This window comes from Watersipora subatra, chromosome 1, assembly GCF_963576615.1.
Source record: "Watersipora subatra chromosome 1, tzWatSuba1.1, whole genome shotgun sequence".
NCBI classification, from domain to species: Eukaryota; Metazoa; Bryozoa; class Gymnolaemata; order Cheilostomatida; family Watersiporidae; genus Watersipora; species Watersipora subatra.
This window is the reverse complement of record NC_088708.1, coordinates 50,705,220-50,722,944: the sequence shown is the minus strand read 5'-3', so window position 1 is coordinate 50,722,944 and position 17,725 is coordinate 50,705,220. Positions and strand designations below refer to the sequence as shown.

The 17,725-nt window shown below is 35.3% G+C and overlaps 8 non-coding genes across 8 annotated transcripts; all 8 read left to right on the top strand.

Moving 5' to 3' along the window:
- The first annotated feature begins 13,044 nt into the window (after window positions 1–13,044).
- Window positions 13,045–13,127, top strand: Trnal-uaa (transfer RNA leucine (anticodon UAA)). Its single transcript has one exon. It is a non-coding gene; the product is annotated as a tRNA-Leu (tRNA).
- Window positions 13,128–13,264: 137 nt separating this feature from the next.
- On the top strand, window positions 13,265–13,347 carry Trnal-uaa (transfer RNA leucine (anticodon UAA)). Its single transcript has one exon. It is a non-coding gene; the product is annotated as a tRNA-Leu (tRNA).
- Window positions 13,348–13,481: 134 nt separating this feature from the next.
- Window positions 13,482–13,564, top strand: Trnal-uaa (transfer RNA leucine (anticodon UAA)). Its single transcript has one exon. It is a non-coding gene; the product is annotated as a tRNA-Leu (tRNA).
- A 133-nt stretch (window positions 13,565–13,697) lies between these two features.
- On the top strand, window positions 13,698–13,780 carry Trnal-uaa (transfer RNA leucine (anticodon UAA)). Its single transcript has one exon. It is a non-coding gene; the product is annotated as a tRNA-Leu (tRNA).
- A 136-nt stretch (window positions 13,781–13,916) lies between these two features.
- On the top strand, window positions 13,917–13,999 carry Trnal-uaa (transfer RNA leucine (anticodon UAA)). Its single transcript has one exon. It is a non-coding gene; the product is annotated as a tRNA-Leu (tRNA).
- A 135-nt stretch (window positions 14,000–14,134) lies between these two features.
- Window positions 14,135–14,217, top strand: Trnal-uaa (transfer RNA leucine (anticodon UAA)). Its single transcript has one exon. It is a non-coding gene; the product is annotated as a tRNA-Leu (tRNA).
- Window positions 14,218–14,352: 135 nt separating this feature from the next.
- Trnal-uaa (transfer RNA leucine (anticodon UAA)) lies at window positions 14,353–14,435 on the top strand. The gene has a single exon. It is a non-coding gene; the product is annotated as a tRNA-Leu (tRNA).
- A 134-nt stretch (window positions 14,436–14,569) lies between these two features.
- Trnal-uaa (transfer RNA leucine (anticodon UAA)) lies at window positions 14,570–14,652 on the top strand. The gene has a single exon. It is a non-coding gene; the product is annotated as a tRNA-Leu (tRNA).
- The last annotated feature ends 3,073 nt before the right edge of the window (window positions 14,653–17,725 follow it).

Sequence of the window (17,725 nt, the reverse complement as noted above, 5' to 3'; positions counted from 1 at the left end):
GTTTTGGACTACATCAATTGCAAAAGCTGCTAAAATCGCGCTCGCTAATAATTTTATTAGCCAATTAAAAGCATGTTGTCGACGATTTTGCTGTACATGCACAGCTCTTACAACTCTGTAAATTTTTGCCAAATAACTGTGTTTTTTGTTCATTTTGTGATTTTGGTCAGAACCAACGAAACAAACGGCATGTGTTGTCGTACCTCACTACCTTAAAGATTAAATTCACATGAGTAAAGGCAAACAATGTTTTATGAAAGTAAAGAATCGTCATACTTAACTTAATAAATTACTGGAAACTTAAATTATCCCACAACCAAACACGAGCGGAACGATTGTTCGAGGGATATATGATAAATGCATATGTGCACACAACTCACGAAAGTCATTCATCAACAGCCATCGAAAACCCTTGTACCAAAATCTCATCAACAAATTTAACCATTTTTCAATGGAGTCGTTTAAGTATAATAACGATACAAAACACTTATAAATCTATTTAAATATGCTACCAAGTCTTTGAAAAGTGTAGACAATATCTTAAACCCTACCCATCTGATCGGATTATACATAAATAGACAGATTAATTTGGCCAAAAATCGCCACAAAACACTTGAAAAGCTTGTTTAAATCATAATTAAGACTGGCCTACAATACGCCAATAAAGCCGTGCGACAGATAGTAGAACTATTTAGCAGTGCGCATTTCACAAGAAAAAGTACTCATTTCACCAGTCTATAGCATTGTTTAATTGCTAAGGTTTCTAATATTTTCCCGCTTTTAATATCTTGCGAAAATATTTAATTATAAGAATAATTATTAGATTTTATAAAATTATTATAAGATTTAATTATAAGATTAATCATTCGAATTTATTTACTTGAAGGTTTCTGTAATAAACTTAGACCGTTTGAGGCGTAGACCGATTTACAGGTACGAAATTGTGGTACACAGTTTATCAGCCTATGTTTTTTCCATTTACCGAAGATTTCATTAAATTATTTAAAACATTAGCCAAAATTCTTTACATATTATGTACAAGCTAGGGCTGAACTACAACGCCCCTTTATGACGAAAACATGTTTTTATTTTGCTCCAGTTTGCAGAAAACCTCCAGATGCGTGAACGCTCATACTTGCTTTCTGCTAGATCGCTATCAAAACCATTCTACATTCAACACAACCAACTTTCAAACTGTGTATATTACACAGCGACTTGCCATTTTACTTCTAATGTTGCATTTCAGAGATATAATAAACATATTTCCTTATTGCTGCTGTTAAATTACAAACAGTACAGTAGGTTAGGCCAACAGCTTTAATTAATATTCATTTTATTGTTGTAAAACATAGGTTTGAGATAGTAGTAGATTAGGTGTGATTTTTTTACAATTTTTTGTTTTGCATAATTGACTTTTTCAAATTAATTTCAAAACAACTTGACAACTACCATGGACATACAACTTCCCAGAACACCACGTCGTGGCCGACGCATTGGCCGTCCACATGTCTCTCAATTATTACCACTCAATAGGAGTAAAAATAGAAGGTCCTCACAGCAACCATCAACATCAAATGCTAATGTTCAACAACACGCTACTCAAATTAATAACAGCAACTCATCTGATACAGAGAATTCTTTAGTACATGTAGATGTTCTAGGTGATGTAAATGACATGAAATTTGCAGCCCCTTTGTTTCCAGATGATGATCATGATTTTATGGACATCATTGACCATGAAAATATTGCACAAAACACATATTGCTCCTCTCAATGCTGCCCCCTTCATCACATTCCTCATTTTCAATCATTAGATTGTCCTGATTTTCAAGAGCTGCGTAACAACTTTCTAGGCAGACTGGACAACAACATATCACAGCTCACGGCGTACTGGATGTAATGAGAAACATTTCATTACATACAATGCTCAAATACAACTATGTCATACGTGCCAACAAGTTCCTCTGTCAAATTCCTAGATTACTAGAGTTTCCTTTTTGAGGTCGTGCTCCCTCAAATTTTATATTATCTCAAAAAACTCTCATTTACACTATACTCTGTCAATTCCTGCTGACATTTACTTTTTCGACAACCGGCACTACCCTTTATTTTTTCCATTATCACTTATTCCATTTCAGGTCGTGGGCTGTATGAAAGGGGAATTTCTAGTTATTTATTTACTTTTGAACTAAACTAGAAATTAAGGTTGAAGGGAAACAGATTACAGTCGCATTATTTGAAGGAAATTAAAGAACAGATTTATGGTTATTGTAACACCTACTTATAGCCAAATTAGGATCTTCAGTTAATTATTTTTATAAAGTGTTTCAGGTAAAACATCTCAGTAAAGGTTTACATCAAAGCCTATTGGAATGACCAGTTAACTGATACAGAAACAACACCTTTGTGTTACTGGTAGCAGTATTTATGACTAAAGAATAGTATAGCTACTAAAGATACTAGAGCTATGCTAGCTACTGTAGCTAGTATACCTACTATAGCCCCAACAACTGGTATAACTACTGTAGCTACTATGTATATTATAGATACTTTAGTTACTATAGCTACCATAAACACCATAGCTATTTATAGTATCATGGTAGCTATACTAGCTACCATAGTCACGGTATTAGTTATTATTAGAACAACTTATTCTGTTATACTAATAACCTTAGCTATATAATAAATATATAGCTACTATTTAGCTATATAGTGACTATATAGCTATGATAATGGTAACTAACACCTAAAATACTAATTATTAGTATAGTTAGTATATTAGCTACCTAAACTATAGCTAAAATAATAGAGTAGCTATATAAATTTTAATAGCTACCATAGCTCCTATAACTACTAAAACTATTACGGCAACTATCGCTATTAAAACTGCTATAGTTACCATAGCTAGTATAGCTACTATAGCTATTATAACTAATATAGCTACTATAGCCACTAGAGGTATGAGATATTTGATACTATTACATTCTAACTAGTGCTGGGCACGGGTACAAAAACTCGTTAGACTTGCGGGTTTATTTTCTCTCGAGTATAGGTTAATAGAGATTTCGAGTATTTTGGATTTGCGTGTTCGGGTTTTGGTACACGAATCCGTCGAGTAGAGTGGACACAAACCCGGTCTATTGCGCCCTGCTCAAATGAGCATTGCTTAACAACCCACCTGTTAAGGCTGCGAGCACGAGTACCGTTCGATAGAAAATAGTAAAGAATAATAAATAAATTAAGTAGAATTATTGTAAACTTTAAGATATGTCCGATGTTTGGAAATTTTTCGTGAAAGACAGCATTACTATTGCCGATGGCATGGAGACAGATGCCTTTTGTGCAATTCAACTTTGAAGCATATTTGTGGCTCTACGAGTGCCGTGAGAAGGCATATGCAAAAGACTCATTCTAAACAGTAGTTTGAGAGGCAAAATCTAGTCGATACCGTTAAAAACCGTCAATTAAACTTCAAAACAGCTAGGGAATCTGCAGCCTCAAAACTAAAAAAAATCGTGCATCCATTTCAGTCAACAATTGATGATGATGAAAGCCTTAGCAGCCAGTCAACGACAGCATCATTAGCTGTTGCTACCACTTCACAAGGTTTGCAGTATACTATTTTGATATTTAAAATTTATTCAATAGCGAGTGTAGATAAATGGATAAAATTGTAAAAATTTCTCGCATTTTGTTTATACAGTTTTTGTTAGACCCTTTCTGTTAGTAAGTTCAAATTTGTTATAGCTACACCTATTCTCATCGATGATGATGACGACTACTCAGATATAGCTGCATTTCAAACTTATATTGTTCGCAAAGGAGCCAAACCTAGTTCTAGCGGTGCTTGAGAAAAAGTAAAAAAGCAGCGATCTATCTTATCATCTTCTATGGAACCCTACGGAAGAAACAGTGCTCAACATCGTAAGCTGACTTCTGCAACAACTCACTATATTTGTAAAGATGGTGTTCCAACATATGCTATTGAAAAAGGAGGTTTCAAAGCAATGGTTGCTGAGTTTGATAGAAGGTATGAAAGTAAAAAAGAATATGTTAGGCTTCATGTAAGTCCAGAACATGCCAGTTCTGTAAACACCAGGGTTGGGTAGTTATACATGTGATATTTATAGATTGATAAAACTGTTTTTGTGTGTGACCATTTTTCATGAAATGCGTCATATTATGGAAGACTGGTGTATTATGTACTCGTTATTTACCGCTCATATATTGTATCCATTATAGTTAGACTCTTGTATAGCATAATAGGGTAGCATGCCCGAACTTGCCTGCATGCACTTATGTAATCTTTGTGTATTGTTCATTACTTAGGCCACACATGTACATGTATCAATAGATGTTCCTTTAATGGGCATAGATAGAATAGTGGGCTGAGTCAACGCTGCTACATAAAGCCTGGTTCCCATATACGTCGCAAAGCACCGGCGACAGCACCGCAGGCTATTAGCAGTTAAATGGGAGCGTACGCGCCGGGTACCGCCGAGGACCGCCGGTAATTGCCGGCGGCAACGCAACTGTTCAGCGCTGTTCAAATTTTGCAAAAGGCCGCAAGTTAAAGCTTCTTGAAATGCACTGTACCGGTAAAGGTCACCATTATAGGAACAGCATGGTGGAGCAAACACTTTATTTGATTACGCAATTATGTTTACGATATTATTAACGATGTGGCTTTTATGTGAACAGATGCCGCTGAGCCTAGCGTCGCAAGCGTTTTGCTGCGCAAGTTACTGCCAGAGTCTCGCAATCGATATGGGAACCAGGCTTTAGCCAGTGCATGAGTTGCACTGACGCGCTTGGTACCATTATATGCTGTTTTACACATGAAATGTAAAGATTATAATAATAAATGAAATAACTATACTCAAAAGAGCTGACCGTGTTGTCACCTGCCTGGATGGCTTAAAGATTGTAAAGAGCAGGCTAGGGATTGGTCTGCGCTTTAACTTGACCTGATGAGATGTACAATGGTATAAGAGATCAGGCCCTAGAGTGAGCTGCTAGTAGACCTAGACTAGTCAAATATAGAGAAACAGAGGACAGACTAAACTGGTTTCTGAGTAAGCCTGACCACCGGATACTTGTCGTGGACTGGCCTGACCCTTGGGGCGTGTCAGGCAGGCCTCAGATAAGGCGTACTAGGAGTTTAGGTTACACCCACCTGTTAGTGTGGCAAAGCAGACTCAGCTACCGGAGTCAGGCCTTTACAATATTATAATAATATAAATACTACTTGATATGGGAATATTTGCAGCCACAATGTATTTTTTATTTAATTATTTATGTTGCTTTTCTCTGCCGGCGTAACTTTGCAGCTACGTAATATTGGGATCAACATAGAAACCAGAAAATGTGTTTCGGCCTTACATTGATCATTATTAGTTCACACCAGTGAATGCCATGTTTTTTGCAATTAGTCTTGATTTTTTATGTTTGCTAGGTATGCCATTTCAAGTCGACATCTCTTCAGTCACTCAGCCATCCCTGAGTTGTATGACAATGTGTATGGCACCATTAAACAAGAGGTTGTCACTGATCAGTTTTAAGCTGTTACTACGGACATGTGAAGCTCACTCACTAGGGCACCTTACTATGGGTTTACTATTCTTTTTATCTCTGACTGGGAGCTTAAGACAAGGTGCTTGCAGGTATGTTCCAACAACAATATGTGACATAGCATTGCAAATTTGTAGCGTTATTAAAAAATGAGTTTTTTAGAACAAATCTCATTACAGCCTACTGCAAACCAACTAACCAAATTTTAGACGCGCTAGCTATAATTGGGATATGCATTTACTTAGGAATTTCGGATTTCATTGCTAATAACAATTAATTTTTAGTGAGGTTCTTGGATTGGTTAGGCGTATTTTTAGTAGTGTAGCTGAACAAAGTAACTTTTAGTAAATTTTAATCCTACTCAACACCAAATTTTATATCTTATCTGAACAACAGACTGATGCATTATGCTATTGTTTTGTAATTAGTTTTAGCAAAAAAGCTCGAGTGGAAAGTGTTACACTTCCAAACCAAATCGAATGGCTGAAAGTGGCAATCCCATAATTTAAAAACGCATCGGAAATTGCTATATTTGCTAGGTTTTACATGCCTCTGAAGATCATACCTTTGAAAACCTAAAAGCTGGCATCAATGGGGGTAATTGAAGACTGGGGGCTGGATGAGGCTATGCTGACTGCTATTTCCACTGATAATGCTGCCAGCATCATCAAAGCATGCATAGATGGAGGTAACTAATTTACTACTGAATGTTATTGTTTGTGACCCTCAAATTCGCCCTCTTGATTGTCAAAAATCTCTTGTAACAGAAGTTAAACATTTATCGCTGCTATATATATAGATTGACAAAACGCAGCCTTTTGTTTATGTTTAGTATGCTATTTTCATTTGTAAGTAAATTGCTTCAAATTCAATCCTTGATAAGCACACGAGTACAATGAATGCTGAATAGTATACCTAGTTGTGATTGTTTGCAATGCATTACAGGTTTGACCAGAATATCATGTTTTGGTCACCGCCTTAACCTAGCAGTTGTAAATGCACTGAAGAAGGGCGACAAGGCAATAGATAAAGCTATTTCAAGCTATCAAAAGGCGACGACACACTTTGCTCACTCGCATAAGAAGATTCGTCTTCTAGAGGCTGCTCAAGAAGAACTCTATCTGTCAAAACACCAATTTCTAAACAAATGTCCTACGAGATGGGGCTCAAAGTTCGCGATGATCAATCGCTTTCTCGAGCAAGAGTGTGCTGTGAGGAAAGTGCTTTCAGCCGATAAATAACACAGCCATTTAATACCAACAGGAGAGGATTTGACTACCTTGGAAGCCATCAGAAATGCTTTAAAACATTTGGCGTCTTTTACTGACATGCTATCAGGTAGGCTTTGTAAAAATGTACTGTTAATATGAAGATTTCTACTACAATCCTAAGCACATACTATAAATGTGTTTTAAAAGTTACTATAATGCACATGACCAAATGTAAATTAAACATATTCTCTGTCATTATACTATTTGGAGGGCCTTTTATTAAAAATTAGATGTTTTAATAAAAAAGTTTTGTGGCCAAAAATAACATTTAATCATTATTTCAGAAAAAATAGAATTGAATTATTTTAGTGATGTGGAGTTGGGAAGGGCATGACTATGCTTACTCTTTCCCCTATACTGCTTTTTGAGATATATTACCAGGCGGTCTTTTAGGTCAGCCATATTGATGCCATACTGTGATAGTCATCTGCTAAATGCTTTACTTATAGGTGAAGACGCAGTCACCATACCACCCTTTTAACCGACGGTCATACTGCTTAACAAACTCCTAGTGCCGAAAAAGAGTGACGGTGCCTTGAACTGACAGATCAAGTCCTCCATCTTAGAATACATCAATAAGCACCATCAGTGCAATGCTGATTATTGGCAACTGATCTCAAAATGTAGCTTTATAGATCCAAGGTGAACAAATTCTACTGGCATGTTAGTGTGACATAGCTACAAGATACATAGCATAGGCTACACTGCAGGTACGAAGCTTTTGAAACAGTGCTGTATAATACTCTGCAGGATAAAAATAACATTTTTTCCGCTGATGCTTTAATCATTAGTAGAAAACACAGCATTGCAATATAACATGTTGGGAAGGTTTCTTTTCGAAATTTTAGATTCAAAGCTACCCAAAATGAGAGTGTGACAGAAATTATACTTTGTGAGTGTGAACAGTTAACTTCAGATATACAAGAATTAATCACACTAGAGTCTGCCACCACCAGCTGTACTGCTTCAGCAAAACGCAAAAGTTGGGGAGCGTATCTTAATGCTCTCACTACTCCGTCTCTCACTACTGCCAGCGGTGACTGGCTTAGCAAAGAAGTTTCAATATACAGAAGTTTACCGACAGTGGCTGAAAAAGACTCGGACCTTTTGACTTGGTGGAGCCAACATGAAACTTTGTTTCCTTGCCTCGCAAGGCTTGCTAAGAAATATTTGTGCATTCAAGCTCTGAGTGTAGCTAGTGAAAAGCTGTTTTCAACCGCTGGGAACATTATCACAGCCAGGCAAAATAACCTAAAGCCTGATAAAGTTAATCAACTAGGATTATCCACAAACCTGGCTTCTCTATCAAACGAATCCCATAGCTGAGATTTTATGGGGTTAATGTTTTTTAAAATGTTAGTAAAATTATAGAACACATGCTTTGTCTGTAAAGTAACTGTTCATTAATCTTACATAGCTGAAAATTTTGAAGTTAAATCCTTTGCAATCGTGCCTTTGCTGATATTATAATTTTTTCAATGTCAATTGCCCAACTGAATATGGTGTAGAGCAGTGTATTTTTTAGTAAACTTTTACTCTTCATTGTCTTTTTGAAGCTTTGGCGCATACCATCAGAATTTTTGTAGTCAAAAAATAAAAATTTTTTTTCACTAATAATTGCAAATTAAGTATATAAAACAAGATTAGTTTAAAAGTAAGGTGCACTGCATATCATGAACAGCACACAGTTTAGTTACGTGGATATTCTACAAACTTTTGCTCCTAGCTTGTGTCTATATTGAAAATGATATATTATTTAGGGGCAAAGGGGGCGGCCCTTTGCCCCTTCGCTCAGCAATAATTCTAACTCATTTAAAGAATCGATTAATCTATGCTGGTAGTCTAATAGAGAACACTTACAGGCCGAGCAGCCGTAGAGTTCAACTCTCATTGCAGGGGCCTTTCTCCATGCCACGGGAATAATTCTAATCACCTGGGCCATAATACCTGGTTGTAAGAAGTTCTTCACTGTGCTGTTGCTATCAAAGTTTCCTGGCATTGTCTAAACAGTAGTTCAAGTAATAATAAGTTATATTCTCATCTGAACACTTGATTTGAAAAATAAATAAATCATAAGGCACACATCAATAGTACAATTGAATGCATGTAAGTCATAAATAGCTATACACAATAATATAATGCTAAAAAAACTGCTTCATTACATTTATTAGTATCTAGAGCAATTTTGTGTTTGTAACATTTACTTTTTCCTACTCACGCATAAACATTATGTGTACATGTTTTATTATTAGGAGCGTACCTTGTTGCTTTACTGTTTAACTACTTTAGCAGCTATTATTGTGGCTAATCCTGTTGCTATACCATTGCTACGGGTCTATATTCTATTGTCTGCAATTATCATACCGCTTAGTATAGGTTTCTGTTTTATCAGTCAGTATAATTATAGTGTTAGCATGATTAATATGATTTAACATATGTTTGTGAAGTTGAAATGAAGCTGATATGAGAAAGGTAAATTGAAGTAAAGAAAAAAGGGTTAAGATGAGAAGGATTGATGAAAGAGAGCAAATAGCAACATTATTTCTAATAAATCATAATTTTATAATAAACTGCTTACTACACAAAACTTATATTCATAACATATTGCTTCATCAACATAATAAATACCTTAAAACCTCTATTTGAATGCCACTGCGCTGCATTTTACGACCCTTCCCCTATAGTGACATTCTGTTAGAGGGGAGATACAAATAGAGGGTGGCAATTAGATTTTTTGACTAGCTTGTAAGAATTTCGGGAAGATAAATTTAGCCTTGATACAGGCGAAGCGATGCTAATGCCGCCTATATTTTGCACTCTCCCTTGGTCAGAGTGACATTAATGCTGTCAGCCTCAGAATTTTTAATGGTTGTTCATATACATTGAAATGCCAGACCGAGTTAAAAAAGAAACTACCTTAATTAAAACATATTAAAAAGAGGCAACTACACTATTATTAGGTTTGACGTTGTTAATTTAAAACGTATTGAAAAAAATATTGAAGAGTTTAGAGTTAAAAAACGGACTTTGGAACGCAACAACCTGGCTGCGATTACATCGTATGCCGTTCTTAAAGATTATTGCCGTCATTTATTAAAACATTTTAAAATTATCATATCAGGTTAGTAAACATCTTTATGACTAAATCTGAAAACAATGAGTTAGATTTAGACCCTAGTAGCTTTGAATCAGAGGGTTAGTCTGATGAATGCGGGAAATTGGTCTCCTCAAACTTACTGTTACTAAAACCGTGGCAACCACTACAGCAACAACGAAATAATTGTTATAAAAGTAATCTTGTCATTATTAGTACCAATTTGTGGAAAAATTCCTACTAAACATTTTCTATTATGGTTTCATAAATATAAAATACATGTATACTAAATTTCAAAGTGGTCGTCTTTTAAATGTGGCATTCAACCGAAAGTTGCACTTCAAAAGAGATTTTAACGTTCTTATAATGATAATAACAGACTCGGAAACCATATCATACAAATCCTCCGATAATCTCTCATACAATATCACATAAAATAACATCTTTGCTGACTATATAGCGTATACCGACAATAACATGACTTCTGACAATAGCGCACATCTACAATAACATCCCAACGAACTAAATAATATGCAGTCAATCCTTGGTTTGAGGTCATACTATATACAATTTGGTTTGCACCTGATATCAATTTTGAGCAATCATTTGTCTTGTTATATAAAGTTATTTCTAATAGTTGACCTCTTAAATTCTTTGGAAATTTAGTTTTGTAAAGGAAAACCAAACAAATGGTGTGCATCAAAAATGTATTCAATTTGCAAAGAAAACATAAGAAAATAACAATTATTTAAAGTGTATCTAGTCCAAATAGAATATGTAACATTTTCCAAAACATTTCAGTTTTGTAAGCAAAACAAACAACATTAATAACAATAAAAAGTACCGCATTAAAATAATAATAATTATATAAATCATAATAATTTAATTACTTAATTACTTATTTAAACACTTAATTTAATTACTTAAGAACTTAATTAAACAAGTTTAATTAAGTTCTTTTATTTTTAGTGTATGTTTAATTTCTCACCTTGGTGACAATCCTATGCATTTCTCAGCTTAAACTTCTATTATTACATCTATAAAGCTAAATAAAAATACATATAATGTATTGACATATATAAGTATTGTTATATGTCAATAGATTATAGTAATTAAAGTGTTGACAAAGTTTATATGCATTTAATTTAAAGCCATATGTAATTACTCACTTCTCAGTGTTCTTTCTCTAACTCTAGAATAAGTTAAACAAACTATAATACAATTTACCAAAAACTTGTATTAAAATAGGACAGTTTAAGCATATGCACTACTGTCAAAAAATTAACTTGGTATTTCACTGTTTGACTGCGTCAAGAATAACATGTTTGTTAAGCAAAGTGTGGGTCAATAAATACATTTGATGACTATTTTCTCTTGTATCCTTACTGAGCAAAATATATTTACATTTTGGTTTATTACAACTTTATTATTATGTATTTATATATTTATATACATTACTTACTTTTACTGCATAGTCATTTGGGTAACTGTAAAAATCCCTTCCATGTCTGCTAAAGTTAAAAGTGTAGTGGGTCACTGATTGGTCAACATCGCCTCGGCCTTGAGTGGCTATCGCTCCGATGAAAACTGGAAGCCCAAAGTCCACCTCAAAGACAAAAATTACTACTTTGTTACACACAAGTACATCTGAGGCAGACTCGACAAAAACAACTAAATTAAAGTAGGAAGAGTAGAGACGTTTATTTGAAGAAGGAACAGTGGTACGGCATTTTGAAATGGAAAAAAAGTGAAAATGACACCTGAGATTAACCCAAAAAAGGGAAGTTGAAATCAAGATTTTTAATTTCTGAACCGAAGTAGAGCTAAAAACTTTGATCTATACAAAAGAGGCTAAACTAGAAAGAAGGTGTTACATAGATTGAAAAGTTCGAAGTCGAAAAAATTTAGGTGAAAACTAGATTTTATGGTAAGGATGTACACATAGAGAAGGCAAATAAAGACTTGACAGGAAAAAAGTTGAAATGTAGAAGAGGGTTGATGTGAAAATGGAGGTTAAAGTCAAGAGAGAAAGCTGAGCTGTCAAAGAGAAGTTGAAATGGAAAAATGTGGTAGCAATAGAGAAGTGATATAAAAAGGGAAAAATGAAAAAAAAGGTTGTGACAAAAAATAATACTAAATATAAATTGGTGAACAGAGTTGTTTCTATTCTTGCAATTGTGTCTACTAAAAATACTTAAGTATCAAAATTTTACAAACAGCGTGAAAGAGATTAATGGACCACAGGCTAACATAAGTACTGTTCTCACTAACTTGCAAATATTCTTGAGTTGATGAGGATCCAGCCACCCAAGCAGAACCATAGCCAACTGTGCCGAGGTGTGACCTAGTTGGTCCCATATCGGGTATTGAACTACTGGCTGACATCTTTTCTTTAGATATTGGAGTTGCGCCATTAAGCAGGGGAGACAACAAGCAGCCTATAAAAACAAACTATGCTTAACTCGCTACACCTAGCTGCCTTATTATAAGGAGAAAGACTTATCGTATATCTAAGTATAAATGAACAACTAAAGAAATATGTTAAATATGTATGAATACTCCATTTGAAAAATAATTGTAGTTAGGCAACTCCAACAATATAAAATTTGGTGGTACAGTTCGACATTGTCTGCAAGTAAACGTTAGGGATTTTTTTTATAAAGAAAACTAACAGAGTAGATAAGAAATGTTCAGATTTTTGTCTAGCTGCAAGTTTAAATTAAATGTATTTAAAATACCACAATGACTGCAAGTTCTACACTGGACAGAAATTTAGATCTTCGCACAAACAGAGTACATGGTCATAGGCTGTAGGTAGAGCTGTTGGTAACGCGTCACATCTACTAATAGTTAACTGGGGCTAGATGATTCTAAGCAATTTGTTATTTTTGGCCAGTGAAACTCTTGCTGAAGTTCGATCACAACATAAACACATTCATCTGTCTAAGTCTTTTACATTTTTGTTGGTTTTAGATTTTGTACACGAAAGCAGTGAGAAGCCAAGAAAACCCCATTTACAACTAGTCGACATGTTGTAGCAACACCATCCAAATCCTTCTGTATTATTGTACCAGAATAAAATCTTTTGGCTTTGGTAAATGTATGTAGACCACGATGGTCGAGTGGTTAAGGCGTTGGACTTAAGATCCAATGGATGTATATCCGTGTGGGTTTGAACACCACTTGTGGTAACTGTTTTGTTTATTATTCTTTGGAATGTTTTTAAGAAAACATTACTAAACAACTAGTCGAAATGTTGTATCAACACCATCCAAATGCTTCTGTATTATTGTACCGGAATAAATTCTTTTGTCTTTGGTAAATGTAGACCACGATGGCCGAGTGGTTAAGGCGTTGGACTTAAGATCCAATGGATGTATATCCGCGTTGGTTCGAACCCCACTCGTGGTAACTGTTTTGTTTATAATTCTTTGGAATGTTTTTAAAAAAAAATTATTAACCAACTACTCAAAATATTGTATCAACACCATCCAAATCCTGTATTATTGTACCGGAATAAATTCTTTTGTCTTTGGTAAATGTAGACCACGATGGCCGAGTGGTTAAGGCGTTGGACTTAAGATCCAATGGATGTATATCCGCGTGGGTTCGAACCCCACTCGTGGTAACTGTTTTGTTTATAATTCTTTGGAATGTTTTTAAAAAAAATCATTAAACAACTACTCAAAATATTGTATCAACACCATCCAAATCCTGTATTATTGTACCGGAATAAATTCTTTTGTCTTTGGTAAATGTAGACCACGATGGCCGAGTGGTTAAGGCGTTGGACTTAAGATCCAATGGATGTATATCCGCGTGGGTTCGAACCCCACTCGTGGTAACTGTTTTGTTTATAATTCTTTGGAATGTTTTTAAAAAAAATCATTAAACAACTACTCAAAATATTGTATCAACACCATCCAAATCCTTCTGTATTATTGTACCAAAATAACATCTTTTGACTTTTCCAAATGTAGACCACGATGGCCGAGTGGTTAAGGCGTTGGACTTAAAATCCAATGGATGTATATCCGCGTGGGTTCGAACCCCACTCGTGGTAACTGTTTTGTTTATAATTGTTTGGAATGTTTTTAAAAAAAAAATTATTAACCAACTACTCAAAATATTGTATCAACACCATCCAAATCCTGTATTATTGTACCGGAATAAATTCTTTTGTCTTTGGTAAATGTAGACCACGATGGCCGAGTGGTTAAGGCGTTGGACTTAAGATCCAATGGATGTATATCCGCGTGGGTTTGAACCCCACTCGTGGTAACTGTTTTGTTTATAATTCTTTGGAATGTTTTTAAAAAAATTATTAAACAACTACTCAAAATATTGTATCAACACCATCCAAATGCTTCTGTATTATTGTACCAAAATAACATCTTTTGACTTTTCCAAATGTAGACCACGATGGCCGAGTGGTTAAGGCGTTGGACTTAAAATCCAATGGATGTATATCCGCGTGGGTTCGAACCCCACTCGTGATAACTGTTTTGTTTATAATTCTTTGGAATGTTTTTAAAAAAAAATTATTAAACAACTACTCAAAATATTGTATCAACACCATCCAAATCCTGTATTATTGTATCGGAATAAATTCTTTTGTCTTTGGTAAATGTAGACCACGATGGCCGAGTGGTTAAGGCGTTGGACTTAAGATCCAATGGATGTATATCCGCGTGGGTTCGAACCCCACTAGTGGTAACTGTTTTGTTTATAATTCTTTGAAATGTTTTTTTAAGAAAGCGTAACTAAACAACTAGTCGAAATATTGTATCAACACCATCCAAATCCTTCTGTATTATTGTACCGGAATAAATTCTTTTGACTTTGGTAAATGTAGACCACGATGGCCGAGTTTGTTTGCTTGTTTGTATTTTTCATCAAAGAATAAAAAAAAACATAATAGAAAAATCAATCTATATTTAATGATGAGGGCCCACGCTCACAATAGCCTAGCTAGTCGAGGTGCAGAGCTCGGATAGACAGTCAACAAAAACAAAAGTTCATTTACTGCAAAAAAAGCTATGTCAGAGAGTCAAGGAGCCATTGTTTCAGAGTAGTTCGAAAAACAGTGTAATTTTCAATCTGGCTCAATCTGACCGGCAGTCCGTTCCAGACAGCCGCCAGCTGGTAAGCACAACGCCTGTGGCCAACAGCGGAGGTCGAAGGTGGCTAGGGAAGAGAAAATTGAGAGTTTCTGGTATCATAAGGTGGATCTGGCTTAGATTTAATATAGCTTTTAAATTCAGAATGAGCCAATGTGCAAATACGTAAAAGATATAATTCATGAATAGGTAGAATATTTGCTTTTTTGTAAAGATCAGAAGTTTGATAGGTGGGGGGTTTATTAAAAGATACTCTCAATAGTCGATTTTGAATAACCAAAATTTTATTTCGGTGACTCCGTGGTGCATTTCCCCAAGCCTCAATACAATAGATAATTTTACTGTTGATCAGACTGTTGTAAAGCAAAATCAAAACATTTCTAGGTAATAATCCTGATGCTATATAAATCAGACCCAAGCTTTGTCTAAGTTTTGAACGGAGGCTGTCAATATGGTCTTTCCAGCTTAGTGAGCTATCAATGATAATTCCAAGAAATTTAACGTTATCTGAGTAATTCAGTTGTCCGTCATTTAAATAAACCACTTCGTTTAATTGAAATCTGTTTTGGGGATTTTTAATTATCATATAATTAGTTTTATCTACGTTTAACGTCAGTTTATCAGCAAAACACCAAAATTTTAACTTCTCTAGGTTCAAGTTGATTTGAGCCATGTCTCTATTTAGATTGTTACTCTCAAAAAATAAAGTGGTATCGTCTGCAAACAGAGCTGTTTCAAAAGAATTTGCGCTTTGAACTAAGTCATTGATATAGAGGAGGAATAAGGTAGGACCCAAGATAGATCCCTGGGGTACCCCACAGGTAATGTTTAGAGACTGAGATGTGACTTTGTTTACATTTACACATTGTGTTCTATTAGTTAGGTAGTGTTTTATTAGATCAATAGAGTTGTATTCAAAGCTTAAGTTTTGAAGTTTATGCAACAGGATTGTATGGTCAAGGGTATCAAATGCCTTTGAAAAGTTTATAAATATACCAATAATCACCAAGCTGGAGTTTAGCGCTGCAAATGCATTGTTCACAAATTCTATTAAAGCATGGTGAGTACCTTTGTTTGATTAGAAACCATATTGGGAGCTAGATACTATATTTTCTTCTTGAATGTGCCATTGTAGCTGGGTGTTTAATACTGATTCGAACACTTTAGAAAAAATTGGGAGTATGGAAATAGGGCGATAATTAGTTAAACTGGATTTACTACCTTTGTTTTTATATATAGGTAAAACTTTGGCACATTTCATTTTAGAAGGCACTGAACTAGTCAGGATAGATTGATTTATTATGTGCGCTAAAGGAGCGGCAATGTAGTCCGCGCTATTCCTAACTAACCTCGCAGGAATTCCATCGATACCTTCAGCTTTGTGCTCATTTAAATTTTTTAAGAGTTTGGCAACCAAGTCAGCATCAATTAAATGGAAAAAGTAAATGGTTTATGTTGCGTTTGCTCAGAGAATGGATAGCTTGGACAGAATAGAATTTTCTTAGCTAGATTTGGCCCTATTTCAGTAAAGAAAGTGTTAAAAGAATTTGCTATATCTAAGGGTTCACAAAGGGTGTGTTTATCATTATCTATAAGCTTTTCAATAGTCGAATGACAGTGGTTAAGGCGTTGGACTTAAGATCCAATGGATGTATATCCGCGTGGGTTCGAACTCCACTCGTGGTAACTGTTTTGTTTATAATTCTTTGGAATGTTTTTTAAGAAAGCGTTACTAAACAACTAGTCGAAATGTTGTAACAACACCATCCAAATCCTTCTGTATTATTGTACCGGAATAAATTCTTTTTATATTTGTAAACTGAAAGCATCGTCAAGGCAACGCGGATACTTCTGGAACGGTCTCAGCTGTCAAATTTTTTTATAATAATTCACCGAGCATCTATGACAGCCTGTACAATGAGTACCATTTAGGCAACTATGATTGGGCATCGCAGATTGCTTGATCTACATGTATATGTTCTTTTATGACAGTCTCTGCGAGCATTCTGCTGATGTAAAGCGAATGGGTTTGTAATAGTGTGAACATCGTTTATAGACAATCACCAAAATATTGTGGCCGAGATACTGTGCTAGTGTGAATCATTCACTAAAGTCCTGCAGTGACCGATTGCTGAGACCAGAGCCCGGTCAGAGCAAGAAGCCAACCTTGAGTCGACAGGCACTACAACCAGCCCGAGCTTTGACTCAGCAGGCAACACAGCTCCCAATACCACTTCTGGTCAGCCAAAGGCAGGCTGCCGAGCCGACCACGCCATTGAGGGGCGGAGCCAAGTCAAAGCCAGGAGTTATGAAAGGTGCCACAGAAGTGACCAAGCGCCGAGCATCTGGAAGTCTCACCCTTTGCGGTTACTTATATGTTTATTGCCTATATCTAACTATAACATTACATATTTGCTGAGAAATACATACATTCATTGTCTTGCACTCGTGTGGTTTGGTTGTTTGAGGAGAATTTACAGGAACTTGGTCAGTTCCTTCACAGTACTATACAACTGAAAGTACTAAGGATGAGGCAGAGAACAGTCAGATTAGACAGAACTAATTCATAAAGCATCCTGTTGGCCAATATTTACGACAAATAACTTTATGTACAAAACAACTACATAATATCGAATTGTGAATTAATTTTCCAACACTATTTTACATTT